Raw genomic sequence first — 15115 nt, forward strand, 5'->3', positions numbered from 1 at the left:
AAATGTGATTTCCAGGCAGAGCTCAGCCTGCTGAGTCAATGATGTAGAGGCGTTGTGGAGCGCGTGCTCCATTCATGGTGGAACATTCCTAGAACGCACGCAGCTCCACCCTGTTCCTCTCACCACTTTGCCATCCAGCTGTTTGGGTGTGTTCAGAACCTTGTTCCTCCCGCGGGACACGGTGGCTCTGACACACGAGGGGCTCCACAAGACACAAGAAGACGTATTCTGATGTTTCCATGCAGTGGCCTGAATACGTGTCCCACACGGAGAATATTGACATCAGACATGCACTCAACCACGGGGAGCACCAGTCTGCTCCGTTCTATGTGGACGGTTAGAATTCGCTTGTTATGAATCGGCCGGTTGTTTTTTTCCCGGATGTGTCAAATGTCGCGTACAGAGCGACATGAACCCCGTCACCAAAGTCCCGTATGGTAACAACACAAGGCGCTGATGGAGAGAACAGATGCCCTGCAGAAACAACAGGGTTTGAACGTTGTGCTGATGTGGGAGTGTGAGTGGGCCTCATCAGAACCATCCAGCGCTTCTGTACAGGCCTTTATGGCCACGTACAAACAGCACAAACGTCTGGATCCTACAAAGGCTCTTTGGCCGGCGTACAGATGCTATGAAGTTGTACCACAAGGTCTGCGATGATGAAAAAATCAGATACTAGGACTTTACAAGTCTGTATCCAACTGTACAGAGAAACAAACAGCATCCCGTCGGCCACCTCCAGATTATCGTCAGGGATTCTGAGTCCATGGATAATTACTACGGCTTCATAAAGTGCACAGTGCCCCCCGAGGGCTGTTTCTCCCCGTCTTGCCGTACAGATGTCATGGAAAGCTCATGTTCCCGCTGTGCGGGTTGTGTGCTGACACTTTGAACCGACCTTGTGAGTGTGTTCACAGTGAGAGAGAGAGGCAGCTGTCTGGGGTTCGGGTCCCTGGAGCTACAGACGTCTGTGGAAAAGGGTCAGCGGATTGTGTCCACCCATGAAGTCTGGCATTCTCCCAACAAAACAAGCACATTGTTTAGTGGACATGTGAAGACGTTCATGAAATGCAAGCAGGAGGCATCAGGCTATCGGGGCCACGTCAAAACACAGGCTGATGGGGAGAAATAAAAGGAGGACATTCAGCTAAACCCAGACTAAATGTGTGTCCACAAAGCCATGAGGAGCTGTAACAAACTCTCTGTGGGGCCGGTTTAGCATGAGGAGTAACATGTGAGCTGATCACAGTTCATGTTCACGACCAGTTGGATGTGAGACAATTCTGTTTGATCCCAGATGAGGCGGCTTTGGTGCAGTGGCGTCATGCAGACAGCAGCAACTCTGGTGTAAGAGACGTAAATGTCTTCACAGGAGCCATGACAACGGCCCACGCCAGGTTGATGCTTTACGACTTGCTAGATAAGCTGCAGGAGAGGCTGTTGTACTGCGACACAGACAGCGTTGTCTTTACATCAGGGGCCGGCGATCGGGTTCCCCCCCTTGGGCCACATCTTGGTGACTGACCAACTAAACATGTGATGTGTGTGTCCGGGCCGAAGAAGACGACGTCACACAGTTTGTATGTTACGCACACGACACGCTACAAGGTAAAACCAGCGTCACATGCAAAGGCGTCGCGTTAAATGGCCGTGACGCGGCTGTTGTCCCGCCCCACGCGCTGATTGGTCTCGTTCCATCTGCTGTAGCCAATCACAGCACACATACGTTGACCGTCTGAAACCATCAAACGGGACAAGAAGAGGTTCCGTCTTAAAAAGGAAAGTCCAAGTGGTGAACAATAAGCGGCGGGTGTTGCCCGATTACACCACGCTGCCCTCTGGCTACTAATGGGGATCAAGGGTTTGATGCGCGGCTACAACATCCCTTTAGTTTGGTAGTGAGGACCATCGAATCCAGCAAAGACTCTTTATCAAGAATATTTCACAGCGTTTTGATAACATGGTGCACATTTATTCATGTTGGCAGCCTTTATATACGTTGTAGAGGGCTTACCAGAGTCTCTGTGATGATGTTTTACTACCACAGGACAAAGACAACCGACTCATCAGAGACCATTTAATGAATGCCAGCAGTAATGATATAGAAGTTCAAAATGTTTTTACCAAATACGTACATCATAGAAATCTCAAACACATGGTGGTATTTTACAGAGACACTTGTCTGTGGTGCGACAGGGCGAGCGGGAGACGGGCGTATTGTCTCCATCACTACCACCCCATGAAAGCAGCTGTGCCTCAACAGATGTTGATGAAGGGCTCAGAAGAGATGTGATTTGGAGTAATGTCATCCGACACATGGCTAAAAAAAGTAGGAAACATGCTGAATGCACATAATGGACAGACGAGGGCGAGATTATCATCAGTGATCAAATGATCACTGATGGGGGTCGTCGTGGCGCAGGGGTTAGAGAAGGTGTGCTGCGAAGCACAAGGTTGTTGGTTCGATTCCAGGCTGCCCCATGTTCCACGTCGCAGTGTCCCTGAGCAAGACACCTAACCCCTAATTGCTCCCCGGGCAAAAATGTGAAAAAGCCATGGGTTTAAAAAAAAGTGTAATGTAAGTCGCTTTGGATAAAAGCGTCTGCTAAATAACATGTAATGTAATGATCAAAGGCACACGTTTGTATGACCTGGTGAAAAGTGTCACTGTATAATGTTTTAGACCCTTCTACACCCATCGGGTGGAGGTTTTGTATAAAAACACCCCTTCAGGCCTCATTCAGTCCGAGGTCTTAGACTAGTCGGTCTCTAGATAGCAGAACCTTTGAGACCCCAAAGGCCAAAAAGGCTAAATCTCATTGGCTGATGGGTTATTCATGGTTAAACCTTTAAGATTTCATTATTCTTTGACATGTAATTGTGTTGTTTTTTTATAACAAATGTAGTGAATGCCTATTATTTTGTTTTATGTCACTTTTGAATATACTTAATCCACATTTTTTTGTTTTATGTATTGTATTATATCGGCAACAAGACTGATAAAATGAATAAAATTATATTTCGACATTAGATCGCACATTGTACACATGAAAAAGTATCCCCACAGCACACAGAGGGGTGTATTTTGTGAAAAAAATGACAGACCATTGCATCGTTATTAACTAAATTATGTCCATACAAGATTCCGTAGCAAGATTATTCTAGAATAAGACACGTCTGTGCAGTTATAATTGAGAAAATTAACTATTTCATGCGGGAATGCTTCATAATTTGGAGGGTTTCCAAAACTATCAAAGAAAAACCGTGCTTGTGCTTTGTGATATAAAGAGCCAACCTGGTGCGTGTTTACAATCATCATAGCCGGATACTTGTGCAATGCACATTTAGGAAGTGGATCACAAGCTAGAACTCCCATAAAATCTGTGCCATTACCAACGCTTGTCAACTCTACGGTGTTCGTTGGGTTTTTTAGAAGTTATCTATCAACACTGGTCGCTGGTTTAATATCTCCATGAGTCAAAAACAGAATAACAAATGAGATTTATAGTCCGGGGCAGAGCTGTTCTCAAACGGACCTCCAATCGAACATTTCCTGTCTTAATTAGTGACCCGTTCCCCGAGTGGCCGTCGCCAGGCTCCAGATTAAAACAGAACAGGGAGTATCCGTGGCCAAAGTCATTCCGTGTTACTGCCAGCCGTCTGTCTTTCTAGTGTGCAGCTGCCGCAGTCATCAGAGAGAATACGTATAAAGTGTAACAAGCTGCATGAATGTCTGCTATGGGGCAAAAAGGGATTTGGTGTTTGAGGGTAATGGAAAAGGTTCCCTGTGTTTAAAGCCCAGTATTGCCGCCAGATGTCCTTCAAAGGTCATAGTTGACTCCGACGCCACTCGCAGGAAGTAGATGGGATTTATAACACGGCTATAATGCATCGATACACCCGCCAGAGGAGGGTAACTACTAAGTGGTAAATGAATCGCTTTAGTTATTGCCTGTATAGAGTCACAAACCCCCACCCCACCTATAATTCCATATCTCATTCTTAGGATATACCTGGAATGAGGCGTTACTTGGTAGCGTGACATAAAGAGTGACCTCTTACGGTGTGTGCGTTTGTCTTTTTAATCACACGTCCACAATGTCTTTTTCTAAGACACACGTATTAAACTTATCCGGCCAGCCTCTCCATTTTACCATCACCTGCTTCTTAACTTCTGTCCAGGATTTTTTCTATTTTAAAGACTTTGTTTTGACCTATAATTACCTTTTGCAGCTCCCTCTCGTAAAACGCCCCTTTCACAGACTCACCCGCACAGTGTGTGAGCTTATAAACTGGTGCATCTCTGGCCATACACTGGTATTATAAAATGCTCATCGGGGAATGTTAGTTTATAACCCTTCCTAAACACCTCAGAGTTTTGATATTCTCACGGTGTCCCCCTTTAATTTGAAGCCAACAACCTTTTCATTGTCTTTGTTTACAGCCGATGGAGCCATTTCTATAGATCTGTGATGAGAGTTGTTCTACACGTCTATAAGATCTAGAACCACGTCCACATATCGGAGTGAACAGATGTTAAATATCTCCACATTCGTGTCTTGTATGTCCACCACACTTGCTTTGGTCTCGTTTGAGGTTGAAAAATGTGTCATTTTATGTGGATCCAACAGTCTCCTAAACGGCTTATTATAAGACTCTGTCCCTTGGTCAGTTTGCAGTCTCACTGGTATACGGCCCTCACTCAGAATGTCTTTAAAGGCTCTGGCGACAGTGGAGCCCGATTTGTTAGAAAGACATCTAACTCACACGTATTTGGAAGATACATCGATACTCTGCATATTCTCCCATATCAACAGGATCCATCTGAAACTGTCTGTCGATACCGCTGACCAACACCCTGTTCCTCGGACAATGTACGGCTGCCTCAGCGTGCAGCGGATACGCGTCCTGCTCCAATAAAAATGAATTCACCGCGGACATTGACGGCGTCGCCCCGGTTCCTTCTCTAACGGCAGTTCGGCCACACTGCCCAATCCTTCGGGATGTGCTGGATCATAATACATCTGCAGCGTCCCTTCCATGATAGTGTCAAAGTACCAATGAGCACAAATGTGTTTTATTTCTGTTATACAAAACATATCAGCGGTAGTCTGAAGAATAACATTCGTTTTTAAAATCACGTTACAGGACACTCAAGATGTTCACTTCATTTTTTCTCTCAGCATGTTTGGTTTTTACACGTCGACGTCAGTCTCATCATCATCGGGTACCTCCCACTCCTCATTCTGCTCTCGTACTTCTTCCCACCACTTGTCAAGCTTTGTTAGTTGATTCATTTTGTCTGTCTTCCCCGTCCATTGTCTCATACATGTTTTGGATGGTATCATACGCATTGTCCACATAATTCAGATGGTTTAAAAGAACTTGCGCAGCCTCCTGGATGTGGTACCAGTCGACATGAAGATGATCCACAGCCATAAACAGGGAGACGGCGGATATGAAGTTCTCATTCCACAAACTTTTCATTATCGGTTCAAAGTGTAGTTGGTAGAAGCAGTCGCATTGCTCCAAACAAGGATGTTTTTTCTGACTGGGATTATTTGTCTGACAGCCATAACCAATCTCTACATTGTATTTAAGCCAGACCTTGTTCAGCAGATGTAGCACCCAGATTCTAACATATTCCAGAATCCTTAAACACCTGGTGAGGTTCACAGGCCTTCTCTTCCTGTGTGTTCATAGGCCCTGGCTGTGGGAGTGTGTGAATCAGAGATGGAGGTGGTGGAGAAGAGGGGGGAGTTCATTGGAGGGACGCTGACGTTTTAAGCGTCTGAAAGTAAAAACATTTTTAGGATTCTGCATGATTGAACCCCGGTTACAGATCTACACAGAACAATTGAACAACACACCTGTCGTTCTTTTAGATGATCAAGGGTTGGATGATTGTCGGTCTACACAAGGTAGCCGGCATACCAAGTTGCATAGCAACCGGTGTATTGTCGTAAACAAGACGTTTTCTAACAACCCCGTAAGCCTGACTCTGTCTCTCTTGATCGCTTCGTCAATTTGACTAAACCCTTTTAGCAAAGCGGGCCAGTCACACCACTGAACAAAGGAAATGAGCGGGAACCACGTGTTCTACGCTTTGTCTTGTGACGTCACGAGAGGCGCCGCCGCTCTCTCCGGGGTAGTTCAAATAGTGCGAGGACAGAGTTCAAAAATGCAAACAAAGGTTTTAATTTACGTCCTTCAGATTAAACAGAAAACAGTCAAAACAGGGAGTAACTCAGGCTTCGGTCGATCTTCGCCAGTAAAACTTAACAAATGTCTTGTCTTTGGAGGGGAAACGGAAATCCACTTCTTTAAAGAGAGAACACCGTCCTCTCGGTCTCTCCTGCATTCGGGAATCCTTCTGTCTTGGTCTGCTCTTCTGCCGCGGGCCCAATCTGCAGCTCGTCTCTCCTCCCTCAGCGGTGTGTCTTCCGCCCTCATGGAGGCCTCCAGGTCGTCACACCCTGATGGGTTTCAGGTGTGAGGGGAATGCTCTGAGTTTCGGGGTGGAGTTCCTACCTCCACCAGCAGATGGAGCCATAGTAGTTACAGCCATCTCCGGTGAACGTAGCTCCCTTCCAAGACCGAGCCTCTCGTGACATCGCAGTCTGTAAGAGGGTACGGCTGTTCTCTCCTGCTCTTACGGCCTCTATTAGCCACCATTTGCTCGCGGTCTTCGCAGGCAGTCATAGAAATCATCCTGTCGTCTGTTGTGGTGTATTTTCTGTAGGGGGGTGCTCTGCCACACTCTCACCCCCCCATTGTAAACTACTTTCTGATAACAGTTATATGTCTGGGCATCCTTCCAGAATGAATAAATAACGGGGCACCACCCTGAGCTAACAGGGACCAATAACCAATACTATAAATCAAGTCTCATAATTGATATTCACTCCTTGAGAGTGAAGATGTTGGAAGGAGTTAAGTTTGAGCACTGGCGATGTATGTCAACGGTCACCACCATATAAATGCACAAGTAAACACAGGAAAACGGTTCTTTAAAGTATAACAGGTTTATTAACTCACAGGAACACCGATCAAGATCACCTATAACTGCAACCAACAATCCCCATAACACTTATTTTAAACCTACTCACTAAACAAGCAATCAAAACCAGAGTGTGTGTGTGTGTGTGTGTGTGTGTGTGTGTGTGTGTGTGAGCACAGAGGGGGGTGAGAGAGAGGGGGGGAGACGAGGGGGGTGCAGGGAAGGAACGGCGGTGGGGTTGCGCTCAACAACAGTTGTGCAGTTACAGAACCAACGATGTGGCTGGCGATACGAAATGAAACCACAGGCAAACGGATCTCACGGCGGAGACCCGGGAAAAGACAAGAAAATAACTATTCTGACCATGAGACATCATTCAGCAGCGTAACACAGTCGGCGCTTTCACTCTCTTACAGCAAACGTATCACAGCATCAGATCAACAGGGGACATTACGACATTTGCAGGTACACATTCAAACATAAATCAAAGGTAGCGGATTCGTTGATCCGGACTCTATCGTACCACGTTATGACTGAACAAATCAAATAAACATCAAGTTCATATCAACACGCTAAATTAGTCTGCCCAGAAAACCAGTCTTACTGTTTGATGGGCGTTGGTCATCAGCTTCCAGCTGACTGAGGACAGTTGAGCTCCGCGTAGGGAAACTCAGTGGATGAAGGCGATTTCGGCCGTGGGGTCCGAACTTCTCGTTGGGAACAGAGGCGGCGGGGGGTCAGAGAGCAGCTGTCTCTCCGGTCCTCTGGAGTCAACAGGAATGAAATCAAAAGGGAAAAGGAAGCGGGACGTAGTGGAGCGCGAGTCTTAAGTTCGTCCAGCGAGATTAAGACTGAAACTTGGGAATTGGAGGGAAAGAAAAGAAACCAAACAACGTTGTGTTGTCTCGATCTGTCACTAACGGGAAGTCAGGCGAAAGAGATCGATCCTTTGGCGCAATCTCTTCTTATGAACTTGAGGTCCATAAATAAATGTCACTGTCCTCGGCCAATGGGAGCGCTCGGTGTTCTTTGGTACGTCCTCTTTTTATGGCCAAGGGGGTCTGGAGAGCTGCAGGGGTCCTGTTATCAGCCCCTGGCATCAGGCCACGGGGGACCCCTATATGTTTGTGTTCTTCCTTTGTCCTCAGTGAAGAAACACGTGGTGAGGTTCATTAGCAGGGTGGAGGCCCAACAGAAGTATGAACATTTAGCATCCAGACACCCGATTGGTTTTCTCCGCCATGCGCCTGCAGATCAGAGCGACGGCGGGTGTGAAAAGTGGTCGGTGGAAGGATCCTTTGTCAGAAGCCACAAGCCGATCTCAGTTGGTATTTAGCGACATGGACCCTCCTCCTCCTCCTCATGCAGATTCCATGTAACGTTACATGAGGACCTTCATGACCATGAGTTTGTTGTTTTCTACCTTTATGGAGAATCTGCCACAACACAGCGACTTGCAAGTAGCGCAGCGCCTTAAATAAAGTCACGTGTGTCTTTATGCGGCTTTAGAAATGAACACAAAGGGATTCTGTATTTGCTCATAAAGTCTGAAAAACGGCTTATTTGGCCGATGTTTTGATAAGCGACCGAAGCCAGTTCAGTGTTTCCATCATTATAACAGGGGTGCCCCCCCATGAAGTAGTACAACGGGGAGACACTGCAGTCCACCTGATCAATGGGACAACGTGGACGTCCTCCGACTCGCCTAATTCAGCCTCACTGGAAACTTCTGCTTTTATGTGTTTAGGTTCTGCAGCATGCGGGTGGACACATTTGTCCCTCTGTTGTCTCAGCGTCTCCTCTCTGAATGTCGCCATGTTTCCATCATCTGAACGGCAGGTCATGTGATCTGAAGGCAGCTTCGATCATATTGTAACATACTGACATGTTCTGTGAGCGAGGTCACACATTAAGAGTTTGTCCTTGATGGACATTTCTTCCCTTACATTCACTTTTACACTTTAAGTACTTTTGAAACCAGTACTTTCATACTTTTACTGAAGTAAAAAGCTTGAGTCGACACTCTTTTTAAAGCCGAGTATCTATACTTGTAGTTGAGTAATGAATGTGAAGACTTTTGACGTCTCTGATAGTTTGTGCAGCAGCTCTTTTCTGCTACACGTCTGTTCTGCCCTCAGGACGGGGAAGTGGCGCCCCCTCCTGGCCCCTTCAACTTGGGTTGCTAGTTTGCATATATTTGTGACATGAAGTGGAAGTTTTAGGTAGATGGTCTCATGAAAATCATCCGCTGCCGTCCTTCATGTGTTCAAAAGACAGGTCCATTTCTTATTTGTTATCCATTCATCTTCTTCATGAATATATTCCAGCACCTCGTCGCTGTGTGACGCCTGACTGACAGTCTGTGGTCGTCTGTAAGTAGTGGTAGAAGAAGAAGAGGTGCTCCATGTGGACATGAAGGACAAAGCTGTGTGTGAGAGTGATGTAATGTCCATGTCTCCATGCTGCTCTGACCCCCCTCCTCCTTTCAGGGTGGAGCCTGATGGAGTCCGATGGTTGAGACCAGGTCTGAGGAAGTGTAAGTGTGCTTTGATTCATGAAGATTCAACCATCTTCACACTGTGACATCACTCATTCACCTCTGTGATGTCATCATCAACGTGTCAGTAGATGAACACATGATTAATAACTGCAGCTGTATTGTGTCTTGTTCTCTCATCAGATTCCTGTGAACTCACAATCGACACAAACACAGTAAACAGAGAACTCAAACTGTCTGACAACAACAGGAAGGTGACACGTGTGAAGGAGGATCAGTCATATCCTGATCATCCAGACAGATTTGACTCCTGGCCTCAGCTGCTGTGTAGAACTGGTCTGACTGGTCGCTGTTACTGGGAGGTCGAGTGGAGAGGAGACGTTACTGTATAAGTGAGTTACAGAGGAATCAGGAGGAAAGGAAACAGTGATGACTGTTGGTTTGGATCCAATGATCAGTCCTGGAGTCTGATGAGCGATGATAGAGGTTACTCTGTCTATCACAATAAGACAAGAACACCCATCACCTCCTCCTCCTCCTCTGGTAGAGTAGCAGTGTATGTGGACTGTCCTGCTGGCTCTCTGTCCTTCTACAGAGTCTCCTCTGACACACTGATCCACCTCCACACCTTCATCACCACATTCACTGAACCTCTTTATCCTGGGTTCTGGTTCTGGTTCTGGTCTTATGGTTCCTCAGTGTCTCTGTGTCCTCTTCAGGAGGGAGAGTCTCCTCCTGGTGGAGAACCTTCCTCTCTGCTCACCACATAGTTCAGTCTGTACAGCTGATGGTGGTTCATGTGGGTGTAGATGCAGGTGGAGCAGGTGAGGGGTACCTGAGCTGGTCTGGACTCTGGGGGGTCCACAGCTCTCTGGGACTCAGATGGAAGTGGGAAAGAGCTCAGCTTAATGCTGCTGTGCTCCTTCAATCAATAGATGATCATTTAGATGTTGGCTCCTAATTAGGCTTTAATCTTCATCTTTATGTGTTCAAGAAGACATTTTATAAGACGCTCTTTCATCTGTCCCCCCATATGAGACAAATGTGTCCTTATGTGTGTGTGCGCTTCATCAGCAATAATAAAAACAAGGTGAAGAAGGAAAATATGAATGTGTAATTCTTTTTGAGCCCATTTTAACTTCAAATCTTTCTAAATCTGTTGAGTGAAATCAAATCTAATTTCACATAATCAGGTTTGTTTTGAACAAGAAGCTTTTTAATGGTTCAGCAAACCTCTCAAGGAAATATTGAATATGCGTTACTTGTGTTTTTATTCACTATAATGTCATTTACAACATTTACTCCATGTGTTACTTTAACAGAAATAGAATTGTTTGGCTCTAATGTTAATAAATGACTTTTATTGGAAACAACTGTACATGTTTAAACAGGCCATCAAATAAAGATTATTTCAACACGCTGTATTATTTCTTTTGAAATACTCTGATCCTTTTTAAAGATGCTGTACTATTGACTTTTGTACTATTTCCTCCATAATATGTGTATTTATTCTACAGCCCTGTTGCTGTGTCAATAGCACAGAGGAAACATTGGTGGTGCAGCATGTTGAAGAAGGAAGTGAGTAAATAAAGAAATGAGTAATGAATAAGTTGCTTTATTAACCTTATTAACCTTCACGCAGAGCCGTCTCACAACAACACAAACTACTGAGCTCGCTACTTCAGGTGCAACTTGAAGCTTTCATTCTGCACCAAATATCACACTTAAGTCACCAACAAAAACACACAAAGCACAAGCACACATTTGATAACAGGGTGGAGTTTATCTCCTCACAAAGTGGAGTATTGAAAGTGTGTGTTGGACAGAAATATATATATAAATAAAAGTGATCAAATCTGCTGGGTGTAAAATATACATACAGCAACATGAATTAGCAGTTTTGGTGCCTTAGAACGTTGTGTCAATGCAATGAGCTTCATGGCCTCTTAACCTCTTGTGAGTGCTTATGAGTGACTACAGCTGGTGACTCTGAGGCATTTAAATAGAGCTCATTGGACACAAACGCCCACAAACGCTACAATGGGAAAGTCAAAGGAGCTCAGCATGGATCTGACAAAGCGAATCATCGACTTGAACAAGTCTGGAAAGTGACTTGGAGCCATTTCAAAGCAGCTGCAGGTCCCAAGAGCAACAGTGCAAACAGTAGTTTGTAAGTATAAAGTGCACGACGCTGTTTTGTCACCATCAGGAAGAAAACACAAGCTATCACCTGCTGCTGAGAGAACATTGATCAGGAGGGGGAAGAGTCAACAGAGAACCACCAAAATGCAGATCTGCCAAGAAGTAGAAGCTGCTGGAACACCGTGTCCATGTCCACAGTCGTGTTTGGCATCTCCATGGACGGAGAGGCTGCCGTGCAGGAAGGAAGCTCTTGCTCCAAAAGCGCCACCTTAAGGCTCGACTGAAGTTTGCTGCTGATCACGTGGACCAAGATGAGACCTTCTGGAGGAAAGTTCTGTGGTCAGACGAAACCAAAAAATGAATGAACTAACGCAGATCAGCTGTTCTGGAAGCGGATACTCAGAGTAAGTCAACTCGGAGTTCAGGGATAGACTCAGAGTTTGTTGAACCTCCTTTCTGGAATACCCCCCATGTCTACCGCCAAGCACGGTGGTGGTAGTATTATGCTGCCAATGGATCTGGTGCTGGTGGATGTGAACAATGCTGAAGAAACAAGTCCATGTCAGAGAGCCATCACATTTAACTGAACAGGACCAATTCTGTTGTCCAGAGGAGCGGTCAAAGATTCAACGAGAAGCTTGTGGACGGCCACCAAAAGCGCCTAATAGAAGTGAAAATGGCCAAAGGACATGTGACCAAATATTATCACTGCTGTATGTATATTTATGACCCAGCAGATTCTGTCATGTTCTCTGTTAACCCATAATTAAGTCCTAAAAGAACCAAACCTCATGAATGTTGTTGTGACAGAGTGATTGGAACAGATTCTTCTATCAGAGGAAAATCAGACTTGTAGGAATAAGGGAGAACTCAAGGAGAGCCATGACATCATGTTCTTTACAAGTGTATGTAAACGTTTGACCACAGCTGTAGTGGGTAGATATGTGTGTTTAGCTCTACAGGCTTCATGCTGTCCTGATATCCACATGTGAGGCCGTTGATGAGCGTAGCTGATTTCCTGTCACGCCACCTCATCACTGGCTCTGTCACAGGCACTTTGCTGGAGGCCCACTGGCACAGTTCTTGTTATCATCTCCTATTCTACATTCTCTCTCTACATAATAAATCACATCACAGTTTTTAAATACAATTAGCAGAGCCAGCTGTTTTCTGACACATTGTGTACAACTACAGGATCTTTACAGTAAACTGATGGAGATGTAAACATTTGATTATCATATAACCACAAAATACTCAATGTTATCATTGTAATGAGTTATTTAGACAAGATGATTTCAGACAATATCAGGAGAGAAGATTCAGCAGTGACACAAAATGAGAATATTACTGAATAGGAAAAACAATAGGAAAGCCTACTATATACAGAATAATATGTACAGTATTATACGTTAATTTCATCAACGTACATTTAAATAATAAAACCAAAAACACATAAGGAAATGATGTGAGAAGTCATTTAGGAGTAGCAGGTCCCCAAAAGGGAAAAAAGGAGAGGGACGTCAGCAGAACAAAGGGGGTGATGCAGAAACAGTTAAGGATACGTGTTTGAAATGAAGGAGACCCGTTGGAAAACCAGTCAAATACATCACGCCGATGTGATGTGAGGACTTTATACCATGGGCTCATTTCCGGCGACGCAGAGAGATGCGCTGCAGTCTCCTAGCTTTCCCCCTGGCATCAATGGGCCGCATCTCATTGACCTTTGACCTGACCATCCGGGAGTAGCTGGGTCTCTTGGTGTAATGCATCAGACGGCGGTCAGGCTGAGGCCCTGCTGGGACGGAGAAATGGAAGTTATATTCTACTGCAAAGGCAGGGCACATGCATTCTGGTAGCTCTCCAAATTTGATGCATTTTTGTTTGTATTCTTGTCATTACGTTTCATTTTTCTATTCTGTACATTTTGTCTCTTTCGATCCAGTTCTGCATACTTAATGCTGTAGACTCATTGAGGACACGACATTTACCCGGAAGAGGATCCTTGTGGCCAACTCGACATCCGCCGCTACTGAACAAATCCTGTTCAATCTAATCAATAGTAATTTAACAATTCCCATAGTAATTATGTTTTGGGTGATAACTCGCGCCCCCAGAGGCTCAACGTGTTCCCGAGCGTCTTTAGAAGACCCCCAGATTGAGGCCATATGGGTGGACCGAAAGCAGGTAAGCTATCCGCTGGCGTTCCATCCTTCTTTCAGATGTGGACTAGTTGGGTTGGTTTGCCGGGCCCTGGAGGAATAGTTTGTGCACCCCATGCCTCGTGAAGTGTGACACCAGGAGTTGAGGACTTGTACCGGTGTTGTGACAGCCATCTGTCACAACACCGGTACAAATCCTCAACTCCTGGCCGGTACAACCGATCTGTTAAAACCAGTTTTTGTGTCGCAACATGATGTCCTTTGGGATTTTGATCAATGGGTTCCTGGTGGTGACTTGCGGTTCTGGTAGAGGTGGATCAATGCATCCTGCATCCAGTTTGTGTTTCTTCCGTGGGCAGAGACAATGTCCAACAACGGAAACAGTGATGTGGGACCCAAGAGCCGGTCAAAGCTCCTTCTGGTGTTCCTGGTCGCCCATGCTGAAAAGCGGCTGTAAGTTTTAATGAAGCGGATCAAAGTGTTGTCCTGGTCCCCTGGGAGAGCGGCGGTTCAAAGGCGGAGATATCCCATAAACCTCCTTTCTAACTTTTCTAAGAAGGGATCGTGGGTAGCCCCTCTCTCCTCAGGCCTTGAATAAGATCTGTGTGGCCGAGCCTCAGTCCTGCGCCCGTGAGCAGATCAGTTCAAACCTGAATAATTGGGACTTCAGAATGAAGTCGTGAGGGTGATGGTTACCGGTGCGATATAGCAATAAGTGTGAATCTGTTGGTTTAAAAAAAAAAAAAAATTAATTTAAAAGGGAGACAATGAGAAGTTGGGGCCCTTGAAGTGAAAAAGTCCAAAAAGCTCCCATTAGTTGGTGACGGCTGTAAGTTTAATGACCGGGTGGTGTGAATTGAAGGTCTGGAGGAAGAAGTCAAACTCCTTTCCTGAGTGAGGCCAGACCCAGACTTCATCCAAATAGCTGTAGTAAGGACTGGGACGTTTGGCGCACAAAGGGAGAATGGATTCTTCCCAAGTGGCCATGTAAATATCTGCATAGGCTGGGGCAAATGTCTTGCCATGGCTGCTCCACTAATCTGTAGGTACTGTTGGCCATTAATGTCAAAGTCATTTCTGGTTAGGCTAAGCTTGTCATGACGGGCGGCGATAACGGTGACCCGAACGCCTTCCCGGGACTCTAGGAGAGCCGACTGCGTCTGCCAGGAAGCCAGCTGGCGATCGAGGGCAGGCGTTCTCCCACGAGTTCCCCACAACTGGTTCTGGGGAACAAACTCTGCTGAGTCCTTGAAAGGTTGTGTCATTCTGTCAGGATGGCGGGAAAGGCAGGACTCAAACGCAGAGTTTCAAAAAACA

The 15115-nt window shown here is 45.7% G+C and overlaps 1 protein-coding gene and 1 long non-coding RNA gene across 2 annotated transcripts in view; one reads left to right on the forward strand and one right to left on the reverse strand.

Moving 5' to 3' along the window:
• The window catches only part of LOC144390233 (uncharacterized), a 145473-nt gene that overhangs the window by 27229 nt on the left and 103129 nt on the right, over positions 1-15115 (forward strand). The gene's annotated exons all lie outside the window — the stretch shown is intronic.
• On the reverse strand, positions 5060-6507 carry LOC144390377 (uncharacterized). The gene is made up of 2 exons (XR_013454413.1): positions 5871-6507; positions 5060-5791 (listed from the first exon to the last, which is right to left on the reverse strand). It is a non-coding gene; the product is annotated as an uncharacterized LOC144390377 (long non-coding RNA).

Source organism: Gasterosteus aculeatus, chromosome 21, assembly GCF_964276395.1.
Source record: "Gasterosteus aculeatus chromosome 21, fGasAcu3.hap1.1, whole genome shotgun sequence".
Taxonomy (NCBI): domain Eukaryota; kingdom Metazoa; phylum Chordata; class Actinopteri; order Perciformes; family Gasterosteidae; genus Gasterosteus; species Gasterosteus aculeatus.